General features: G+C 35.9%; 1 long non-coding RNA gene across 1 annotated transcript; it reads left to right on the top strand.

The window, feature by feature from the left end:
• The first annotated feature begins 8,750 nt into the window (after positions 1-8,750).
• Positions 8,751-9,276, top strand: LOC119262505. Its single transcript, XR_005129701.1, has 3 exons — positions 8,751-8,874; positions 8,992-9,050; positions 9,161-9,276. It is a non-coding gene; the product is annotated as an uncharacterized LOC119262505 (long non-coding RNA).
• The last annotated feature ends 2,475 nt before the right edge of the window (positions 9,277-11,751 follow it).

Genomic DNA, 11,751 nt, shown 5'->3' with positions numbered 1-11,751 from the left:
ACAAAAGGGCATAAAACAAAAGGGTGTGTGTGTGTGTGTGTGTGTGTGTGTGTAGATAAGAATGAGAGAGGAACAGATATGTTTTTTTTCACACCTTCCGACTTCAAATGTTCCAACCACAATTCTGATGCAGCTGCCCAGTAGTATTTACAGAAAAGCAAACCTGAGGAAATGACACATTAACCTCTCTGAATTCCAGGTAAATTCAGACACAATATTAAATGTTAAAATTATATTATGTTATATAATAGAAGTTTGCCACCAGATTACAGATTCGCATTTTTTATCTATTCATTTTTATAGATTTTTTAGATACTACATATTTTTTAATCAAATGCACAGTATAGTCGAAAAGTCACAGACACTTTTCAGGACTGCCATGAAGACGAGGCAGGAAAGAGAGTTAGCATTACTATGCCCCACCATCCATCGTGGTTCCTTATACAGTCATATGTAAAAGTAAGGAAACCCCTGGCCAAATAACATGTTTTGTTGATTTTCTAAGTGAAAATAACATGTTTTCTATAGAGAACACACTTAAATGTAACATTTTCCTGCATATTTCTAACAGTGACACCTGGGAGTGCTGGGTATCATCAGGACCCCCAAATAGGACAAGGCATATTTGTTTATATAGCACTTCTTACACAAAGGTAATTAACATTCCTTTATATAAACAAAAGCAAATTAAAAACAGCATATAAAGGCATAATAAGTAAAGCAAATATATAAATATTAAAAATAAGTTCAAAGTCTAAAAAGAAAGTGCATTTAGTCTGTGTGATAAAAAGCGTCTTACGTACAATATCTCAGAGATAATTACGTGATGGTGACTGTATAAGGCTAAACAACCTAGATGCTAAGTGCAAAGCGCCTGTGGAGGCCGCATGTGTCTAAGGCAGGCGGTGTGGTGGAGGCAGCAGCGGCGAGCTTTAACCTCAGGCAGGCTCATGCTGGTGTGAAAATGTTCCAACCACTGTAGACTCAAAGCACGAAAATGAAACTTTGGACAAAGGAGACAGAATTTGACCTCATACATTCAGACAATCATAAAAAAAAATGTGAGCGGTCCCATCAGTTAAACAGCTAGTGAAAAAAACTGAGCACATTTTATATGAATACTCCAGAGTTTGGAGTATAGAATGTGGTAATGTCATAACATCTATTCCAATTATATTATCATTAAAAAAGACAGAGAAAAGTGTTATCACAGCACTCTTATTACACAACGTTCAGTCAAAAAGGTTAAATTGTGTCACATTCATTTCAGAACTGATTTTTGCTGGTAGAATTTCAGTAGTGAATGCAGACAGTATTTAGCACAGAAAACAAATTGAAATGGTGCGCCTCATACATTTTCAAACTTTGTGTAATTTAATAATTAGGATGGAAACAAAGTCACTCAGAGTGGTTTGATGTGAAATTGTTGTTCACAAATACGAACCAGATGTCTGAAGTGTTTAAAGGGTACATGTCATGGAAAACCAAACTTCCCTTGACTTTTTAAAAAAATGTATAAACTTTCAAACATTTCAAAACATACCATTCACACACTAGTCCACACAGCCCATCTATGGAATCTACACTTCAAAAATGGCCCATTTTGAATGAATTATGTTTGTGATGTCACAAGAATAAATTTTTCCATTCATCCACCTACAGCAGTTTAGCTCCGCCCATTTACACCAAAGAGTTACAAGTGTTTCAGCCTGGACAGATTTTTGAATGAGGCACAGCCAATCAGAACAGAGCTCACTTTCATATAATCAGTCTTAAAAACAATTATTAAAACAGCCTCTTTTTAATTCCAGGGGAAATTGAGTATTTTTTTGGTACACAAAACCCACAAACCAAGACAGTGAATGACATGGGCACTTTAAGGTGTCTAAAAGCTACATAAAATAGTTGGTTAAGGTCTGAGACATTGTTTTATGATAGTTTTGGTTTTGCATAAAATGTCATTAAATGAATACAAAAATTTATGGCAGAAATGTACATTGAGGACATCATAAGGCAAAACAGTCCCAAAAGAACTAATTTATCACTATTTTATTACTAATAACACTACATATAAAACACAGAAGGCATATGTAGGCTCAATGGCCATTAGACAGTAAATAAAATGGCTAGTCAATAAGTGAACGCTCTACCACGTTAAATGGTACACAGTTATTGCCAGGGACTGAAACTCAGACTACAGAGTCAGAATCTATACACCCAGAAAAGGCTATAGACTAAAGAGCTAAACAAGTCAACAGCAACAGCTACGACCAATAGATTTTCATCTGATGCAGGTCGCTCATATAAAACACGCTCAATCTGACTGAATGCAGACAAAATGGGGGTGATCTTTGTTACTCTGATGCTTTTACACAGTAAGTACACTTACAAAGAACATCTACATAACAGATATAATCAGATATTAGAAAGGTTAGTATTTACCATAAACAGACAGTAAGGCTACGTTTGTATATTTTGTTTCTCAGTGTCTTGCCTTGCTGAGGTTACTCCTGTTACAGCAGCGGAAACACAGCTAAGATATACAATTAAAACACCGGGCATCAGAATCATCAGGACTGGAGAAACTGTGGATCTGTGCTGTGATAAAAATCACAGGGTCAAAACTATGTGGTACGGACAGAAATACAACAGGGCACCATTTATCATACTTTCAGCTGAGATGACCTCAGGACACAAAGAATGTCCATCTGTCAAGTTCTACTGGGGCTACAACTCAGGAATGAATGTCACATGGAATTCAACCAATAACTCAATATGTTTGACCATTAAGAACATCAATGAGTCTGATGAGGGATTCTACTTCTGTACAGTTGGAGACGGTATCTTAACTACTCCAGGAACTGGGCACATTCTGAAATTAGAAGGTAAACACCAAATACACCTACATATAAAACTGCAGTTACCATCTTTATCAAAGCGATGCAGTTCATTGGGCTTCATTTGAGGAGATGTTTCTCTGTGTTTTGAAACTAGTCCCTATTGAGTAATTTACAGTAAGACTTTAATCTTGAATGGGATTCTTTACAAGCTTGAGTTTGTGTAGACAATGATATTGTGGCTGATACTGTAGAGACTATCCTGGTAACTATCCACTATTTCATTGATACATTTATCTGTTACATGCTTTGCATAATTGAGACTTGCACTTATTTTTCCAGCTTTGCTTTTTTGAATTTCACCTGTTATAAGCTAATTTTAATAATACTTACAACTTTTGTTTCTGCTTATATTTATTATTTTAACTGTATGCACTTTGTACATCATTTTAATTTTTTTAAATGTTTTATCTCTTTAAGCTATTTTTGTACTCCTTATTTTATATTTTAAAGCACTTTGTCTTTTTTGATGCTCCTTTTGCTTTTATTTATGTAATGCACATTGTATTGCCTTTGTCTATGAAATGTGCTGTAGAAATAAACCTAACCATGCCTTGCCTAGTTGGATATTAAAGTCCACATTAATGTATGTGAAAACTTGCAGATATGTAAAGCAGCACTTAGAATTACTCAAGGTAATTAATATGTCATTATGTAGTACAAGACACATTTTTCAAATTGAATTAGTAACTAAAGGGAGGAATATCAGAATAATTATTGCATTGTTGTAAAAAGTACTGCTGTACAGGTTTTCACATAATTTACTATGTACTTTAATGTCCAGCATGCAATGCATGTCCAGATTTCACCAATTAAATACTAGCATCTTACTGTTCTCTTTAAATACTTCATTTTGAAACAGTAGAACTGTGAGCTTATGTTATAAAACAATTAAACACTTCTGTAAAGACAAGCCTTTAAAAATTCATAAGATTTCTAAAGTGTATTGCTTTTTTATGATTCTAACAATAGAGGTTCTTGGACAAACATCACCTTCCAGTCTGATATCTCTTTCTACACCAGTCATTCCCTATCAGGACATCAGCAACTTTAATGTCTTTATGGCCCTTTTGTGTCCAGCCTTGGTCATCTATTCTGCATTGGCATTCTGTGTCTTTTGGATGTGTTGCATGAAAGGTAAGTGATTTTGTGTGAATCAAACAGACTTTTTTCCAAGTTCAAAAAAAGTTAATGACATACTAATTAACATATGGATGCTTGATTTTCAGGGCAAAAAGGAGATTCTTACACAGCAGTTAGCTTCACTTCAGAGGAACTGCAGGATCATCATGCTTTTTAGAAAGAGAGTGCCTTAGGGCCAGTTTCCTAGACCCAGATTAAGCTTAAGCTTATATTCATGATATAAAACTATAGAGATTTATCTTGGGCACTGGAATTTAGTCAATGACCAGACCTAATGCCCAGCCTTTACTGTGTTAGTCGCTTGACAAGCTTCATCTTGACTCCAACTTTAATCATCACCTTTTCCTTCTTTAATGTGCTTGTGTGTCCTAGAGAAAAATAAAAGAATAAAAATAAATATTTGACACTTTGTACTATGATTGTAATAGTGTGCTAGAGAGATTTAATTAGTGTGCGCGCACACACACGCACACGCACACACACACACACACAAAAATGAAGTTTGTTGTCATTGATCGAACTATTGAAAAATAAAAGTCTGGGATTCTCAACCTTTTAGATTATTCAAATATTTGCTGTTCAATGTTTGATGGTGGTCGATTGTCAAAGTTACACATTCTGAAAGAACACTTAACATGATTTTCTTCAAGCATGACCTGCATTAACTATCACTAAAACACCCATTCACACAATGAAGTTATATAAGCATATATTAGGAGATCTGCACATTGGTCCATTACTTTACTGCTTCGATGTTAAACTTGTGTGTCACCTCTAACCTGCTTGGTGCCGTTCAGCCCTCATGAGTGCAAGTTTGTTTAGTAAAACATTTTGATGCTTTTGGACAGAACTTCAGACGCCTCACATGTTTTGTCATTTATCTTGACTGACTTTCATTTCTAAAAGTAAGTAATAGACAGTTTTTTGAGTACTGTGACACTGTTTAGAGTACTTCCAACTAATAAAAATTTATTTCTGTCCATACTACATAGTGTGTGGGTGTGTGTGTGTGTGTGTACAGTGTCCGACAGGCGCAGCAGGGATGTCAAAGCACTAAAACTTAACCTCAAACAGTCTATGTGAAAATGTTCCAAATGCTAAGTTTCATCAGTCGGAGGCATCTTTGTTAGACATTCTCTAATTTAACTATTAGATTACTTTATTAACTTCATCAATTCATTTCAGCAATTACTTTTACTGGCTGAGATGCCACAGCATGAATTAAAACCTTGTAATGGCCTTCAGAAATGAAGGTCAGTCAAGTTCAATAAAAAAAAAAAACCTTTCAAAAGTCAGAACCTCTGCGGCCAAGAGCATTGTTAAACAGAACTGCCACCTGTGGGGGATGAAAAACATTAAGCAGGTCAGAGGTGACAAAAGGTCATAAAAAAGGGCATAAAATGGCACAGGTCTTCTTTGTCAAAACTAAAGATTAACTGCTTCTGAAATAAACATATAGGAACTAATAGGAGTTCAGATATGTCAACATCAACTGTTGACAGAAGATTGCATGACATTGTTTTAACTTTGTGAAAGAATTACTGCAAAGAAACCATTAATAAGAGTGCAGAGTAAAGGAAAAGGCTTGTCTGAGTCAAACGAGAAAGGAAAGTGAACACTGAGCTGTGACAATCACTCTTATGGACAAATGAGTCAAACTTTGAGTCCTGTTTGTGTGGCTCTAGCCTGTGATTGGTTAATGCATGTGTCAGAGGTGGAGAACTCCCTACCATTTAGATAAACAGAGTCTGTGCTATATGAGCCACATGTAACTTTGTTCCATATGATTCTAAACCCTGGTCAGGATGAGGGAATTTTATTTTGAATAGCGTACACACACACACACACACACACACACACACTAAAGCGCCCCTACCTTACATTTTTCTCTCTCATACCAGTTGCTGCTCTTCTTTTTAGACAGCTATTATCAATGCCCTTCGGTTTACTTTGCCTCTTCTCTCCCCGATTTTATCTTTCCTATGATTATTTTTCTTTGTATATGTGATTTGGCACGAACATGAGCCTTTATTGATCAATTCTAAGGCCCTATTCTCTCAGCACTGAATAATATAGCTGCTTATGTGCCTGTTTAAAAGCTACAGAGGAATATGGGCCTGTGCTTTAGAATGTTGTGAAAACCATACTGTCCCAGTGTTCTTATGTATTTAATTACTTATTTTATGCACCTTTGTTGAGGTTCACTGAGCCTGAAGTGGTCTGCAGCTGTACTGACTGGGCTGGTGGTTCATGCAATGATTGCTTTAATCATCAAGTGGATAATCACTGGATATGCACATAATTCACTCTCTTGCAGTTTTCAGTGTATGTGTGATTAAATCTTAAGCATATACGGTAGTGAAATGTGCACTGTAGACAATTCAATCCCTTGTTCAGCCGCTTGAGTTATTAAGAGTCATGATATCTACCTCTCCCTCTAGGTAGGTTCTATCTGGACCCACCCAGTCTGGAATGGTTCTTTCCAGCTCTTGTTCTCCCTTGACTCCACCTCTCTGCACACACACCTGCAGCTTTATTGACCTAACAGTTTACTGACCCATTCACCTGTTTGCAAAATCTTACCTTTAACTGAGTGCTGAGGCAAGTTTCTTTAGTTGTTTTTTTATTGTGACCCTTGCCTGTTTTACTGGTCATGGCTCTGCCTGTTTTTTTTTTTGCCTGTGTTTTGACCTCTGCCTACCAAAGTAATATTCCCAAAGTGATATAAACATTTGTCTACAGAGAGTGCAAAGCCTTAAGCATACGCATGGCCTACTGCTTGCATTTCCTGCCTACCATGGTAATCCCAGCTATCATGGATTTTTTTTGGTTGAACTTCAAAAGCAAGAAACATGCAATTCCATCAGGATTATTATAATTTTAGAAGTCTTCCATTCTGTGCTGTCATAAAAAATGTATGCGCTCCAATACTACCAAGAGACAACATCAAGCAAGCCACATGTGCCCTACATCTCTGGGAATTACTTCAGAACAGGTGGGAAAACCAGATGATCGTCCACTGAAATCTATTAACTAAATGTATCAAAAGCTGTTATTAAGGTGCATAGTCCACGTTTCACAGACAATATTCCATTCTATTTGGAATTCTATGTGGAATTTAATTTTATTTGGCATTTATAAACTTATATAGCACAAAAAAGTCAGTTATGAAAGTTTTGTGCAAGGGTACTTAGACTTGTGCCTTACAGGAAACATACAGGAAATACTAAAATCTACATCACATAATTAAGCCTACACCTTGAATTACTTTCCAGACTCATTACAAAGAATCATAGCAAATCCAATATAATTCAGTTAATAAATTATCATGTTGCTATCATGTTGTGCTAAGTTGCTAGTACCTATAAATTCATGCTGTTTTCTTCAAAGAGGTCAACAATTCCACAACAACCAATAGATTTTCATCTGACCATTTATGGTAGCCTGATGCAGGTCGCTCATATAAAACACGCTCAATCTGACTGAATGCAGACAAAATGGGGGTGATCTTTGTTACTCTGATGCTTTTACACTGTGAGTATACTTACAAAGAACATTTTCCTAACAGTCAGATATTAAGACGGTTACACCTTAAAATGAAGTTATTAATAACAGACAGTAACAAATGCTAATATATATTTTTTTACTTTTTTAGTGTTCTGCTGTGTCGAGGTTACTCCTGTTACAGCAGCGGAAACACAGCTAAGATATACAATTAAAACACCGGGCATCAAAATCATCAGGACTGGAGAAACTGTGGATCTGTGCTGTGATAAAAATCACAGGGTCAAAACTATGTGGTACGGACAGAAATACAACAGGGCACCATTTATCATACTTTCAGCTGAGATGACCTCAGGACACAAAGAACGTCCATCTGTCAAGTTCTACTGGGGCTACAACTCAGGAATGAATGTCACATGGAATTCAACAAATAACTCAATATGTTTGACCATTAAGAACATCAATGAGTCTGATGAGGGATTCTACTTCTGTACAGTTGGAGACGGTATCTTAACTACTCCAGGAACTGGGCACATTCTGAAATTAGAAGGTAAATATCATCCACTTTATCTTATGATGTCTTTATAAGCAATTCTATTAGATGCACATTAAAACATATTGTTTGGTATTATATATATCGCTGCTGTCTGAACAAAACCTCATATCTCCATTTTTGTTGTTTTTCAGTTTTTGACCATTTGAAAATGCCTGATGCCCTTTACATTGTATATAGATAACATGATGAATGAACCAAAAGAAATGGGACACAATGAAGTAAAAAATGTCTGGTTCCACTGACTTATATTAAAGTATGTTTTTCCTTCTCCTGTAAAGTTACCATTTTTGAGACACATTTTGTTTTTGACAGCAGAGATATATATTTTGAAAAATCTCTGTAAAGTCCTTGTTAATGAGGTTGAATTTGAAGTTCAACATTACTTTGAGGACATTTACCACCCAATCCTTTCCAGTCAGTTTTAACTGGACAGAGATTTAACCCTTTAACAAGCCCAGCAGCAAGCCCAAAGTTTTATTACACATTTCTATACCCTCAGAAATGCTCCATTAGTTTCCATTGCAGTCCCTGTATATAATGAATAATAAGCCTTAGTATGTAATAAGCCTTGAATGTTAAGAGGTCAATTCATCACTTATTCATCATGAACAGAGCCTTTCAAAATCTTCACTCAAACCCCTATGAGCACTACTGGACGGGTGAATTCACCTGGAGAGAGTGAGCAGTGTGGAATAGTTTGGACTTTGGTGAGCGTTGTGTGCTCTCTGAGCATTCTTTTAACTGCACTGGTGCTTTTGATCATCCAGAAGAAAAGTAAGTTATTTAAACTGTACTTACTTCATGTATTGAACTCATATGATAGCAAAAATAGTTAAAACATACAATCAAAACATGGTATTACCATATAATCAAAAATCTACATGATAAAAGGGGGAAGACGCACTGGAACATCACAAACTGGACAGCGAGTGCGACAAGTTGAGAAGCTGGTATGTAAAGCTTATAGCATTTATGTCTGATTCATTCACAAAAGAATAAATAATACACCTATACTGCAACACTTAATTGCTTGAAACATTTCATTTATATCTGTTTTCAGGAGGAAGCTGAAGTGCAGTACAGTGCACTACGTTTCTCAAACCCAAAATGAACCAAGGAGAGGGCTGAGTCAGACACTGAAGCTGAGTGAATACCAATATTTCTTATTTCAGGCTTAATACACATTCCTGCGTGCATGAAAGTAGATTTGCACATCATTTTATCATTGCTGTACAAAATGTTCTATGTGACTCAGAAAAAGCTGAGTCTTCAATTTAGTTTTCAATGTATTTCTATATATACAGAGAAATGTGTCAACATTATTGTCTGCAGTAATTTTAGGGTTGCTCTAAAATTATATTATTTGTTTACAGGAATAATCCAACATTTTTCAGCCTAATCTCTATATTACGCACCTGTATTGTATCACTGATTGCTACAGACAATAATGTGACACATTTCTCTGTATATATAGAAACAAATTGAAAACCTTTTGGCACAAAACTCACTTAATACAGACGTCATTGAGCAGCTGCTGAATTTCATGAATAGGTGCTTGAAATGTGTGAAAATTGAATAAATAACAGCAAGTGTGACACTCCTGTAGTAATACAGGTTTCAGGATGAGACAGACATGAATGTCTTACCAAAGCAGCTCTTACAAAGTTTTATCCAAACACTGGATCAGCACCTTAAAAAGTCATTTCTTTTGCTTTCTCTGATTGTTTCTAGTATCTATGCGTAAGCATGTAGAAGCCTGTAAAAACCACACCATTAAACTGATAAACCATCACCATGAATCCTCTCCTCTCTGGAAAGCTAGTCTCATCTCTAAAAAGACAATTTTACACATTTACAGCTTAACTGACCAAAGAATTCATCAATGTTCTTTAAAAACATCCACTTAAATGTTTACTGACAGAATTCAGCAACTGCCCAGTGGCTTCTACTATACGTTTTGAGTCCAGAGGTTTTCAGCTTTTTTACAAAAGTCCAGGGAAACATATCATAATTGTGGCAACTGACTGAACGCTGCAGACGCAACAGATAGAGATTAGGATGGAAAATGCTATGGAAAATATTCCTTTAATTAACAGTTATTTAGTGAGGACAATGTGAACATCAACACCAAAGACTTAAGAATTAATATACATGCCCACAAAATTATTACAGATGTGTGTGATTCTTCTCTGGGACTTCGATCAGTCTCATTTAGTCCAGGGTTGAGCTTAATCTTGACTCTTTTACACAGTTAAAGAAATTCTATTTTAGTTGTTATGGTTTGGAGCTCATTGAATTTTCAGTAGCAAACAGAATAATAATTTCTGTCAAAGGGGAATTCCACCGATCCACCGCATAATTAAATGGTTGAGATGTAAAAAGTCTTTCAGTTTCTTTACTGGTTTAATGTGAAGTGAGACATTTCAACCCCCTGACTGATAGCATTTTAATTAATAACCAAAACCACTAGTGAACCTCCATGCATCCTCTGAGCTTTAATATGCAATGCTGATAATGGCAGTGTTGAATCAATATTCTTTGGGAATTATTTTGCCTTGTCCTGCGAAGTTTTAATCTTTTCTCAAAACTATCATAATACAATGTCTCAGCCATTTCATCTGACAGCTTTATGTGAGGCAGTTTACTTGCATTAAATACTTCAGATGTCTGGTTCCCATCGCCAAGACTGAACAAGAATTTCAAACATTTCAGATTAAACCTCTCTGAACGACTTTGGTTTAAGTATGGTGACATTTTGAGAAATCAGTGGAATTCCCATTCAACTTTTTATTTATAGTTCAACAAAATAGAAATGGTATATCATTTTTAGTGTATGTGCTTCATATTTCAAATGGATGGAAAAAAAACATGTATCTTGCATGTATGAGTGCTGGGTGTGTGTGGGTGGCTAGGTGGATTTGGCTGACTGAGGTGGGGAGTTCCGGCATCAAAGTGAGATCTAACCGCTGACTGATGCTCATCGTTAAATGTTCCAACCACAGCAGTGTGTAAAGTCTGGCCAAAAACAATGCTGATGGGCTTTAACCCCTTAACAACCCATAGGCCCAACATTTTATCACTTCTATACCCTAAGAAAAGCTCCATTATTTTGCACTGAAGTCCCTGCAGTTAATCAATAATCAGCTTTAGTAATTAAAAAGCCTGGAATGTTAATGTCACAGGAGCCATGGTCCTAAAAATAAGTCTAATTTACATAACAAAACATTCACACATTAGCAGCATGCAAACCAGATGTGGTCAAGTCTTCACTGCAAAGCCGCACAGCTTTAGATAACTGTGAGCTGTTTTGGTGAATACCTAAATACGAGTTACAGAGTTACAGGGCTGTGCCATTTCTTACATTAGTCACCAGAGAACGTAAACAACAAGGACATTAGAAACGACAGACTTAATAACCTTTCTCAGTTGTGTGATGGTGTAACAATATAATGTGTTCTACTTTGTTACAGATACATAAAATTCACCACTGCCACTCTTAGTCATCTGTTACGCACTTGAACATGTCATGAATGTTTTCATCCACTGATTTTTATTGAAGTGTGTTGCATTGTTTCTTTTATATTATTTTTTTTTAGTGCTTTTCAATGAATTTCTTGACTCTGTCACCAAAGTTTTCAAAATTAGGATCAC

Source organism: Pygocentrus nattereri, chromosome 26 (assembly GCF_015220715.1).
Source record: "Pygocentrus nattereri isolate fPygNat1 chromosome 26, fPygNat1.pri, whole genome shotgun sequence".
Taxonomy (NCBI): Eukaryota; Metazoa; Chordata; class Actinopteri; order Characiformes; family Serrasalmidae; genus Pygocentrus; species Pygocentrus nattereri.
Note: the sequence above shows the minus strand (reverse complement) of the source record. Positions and strands in the feature narration are given on the sequence as shown.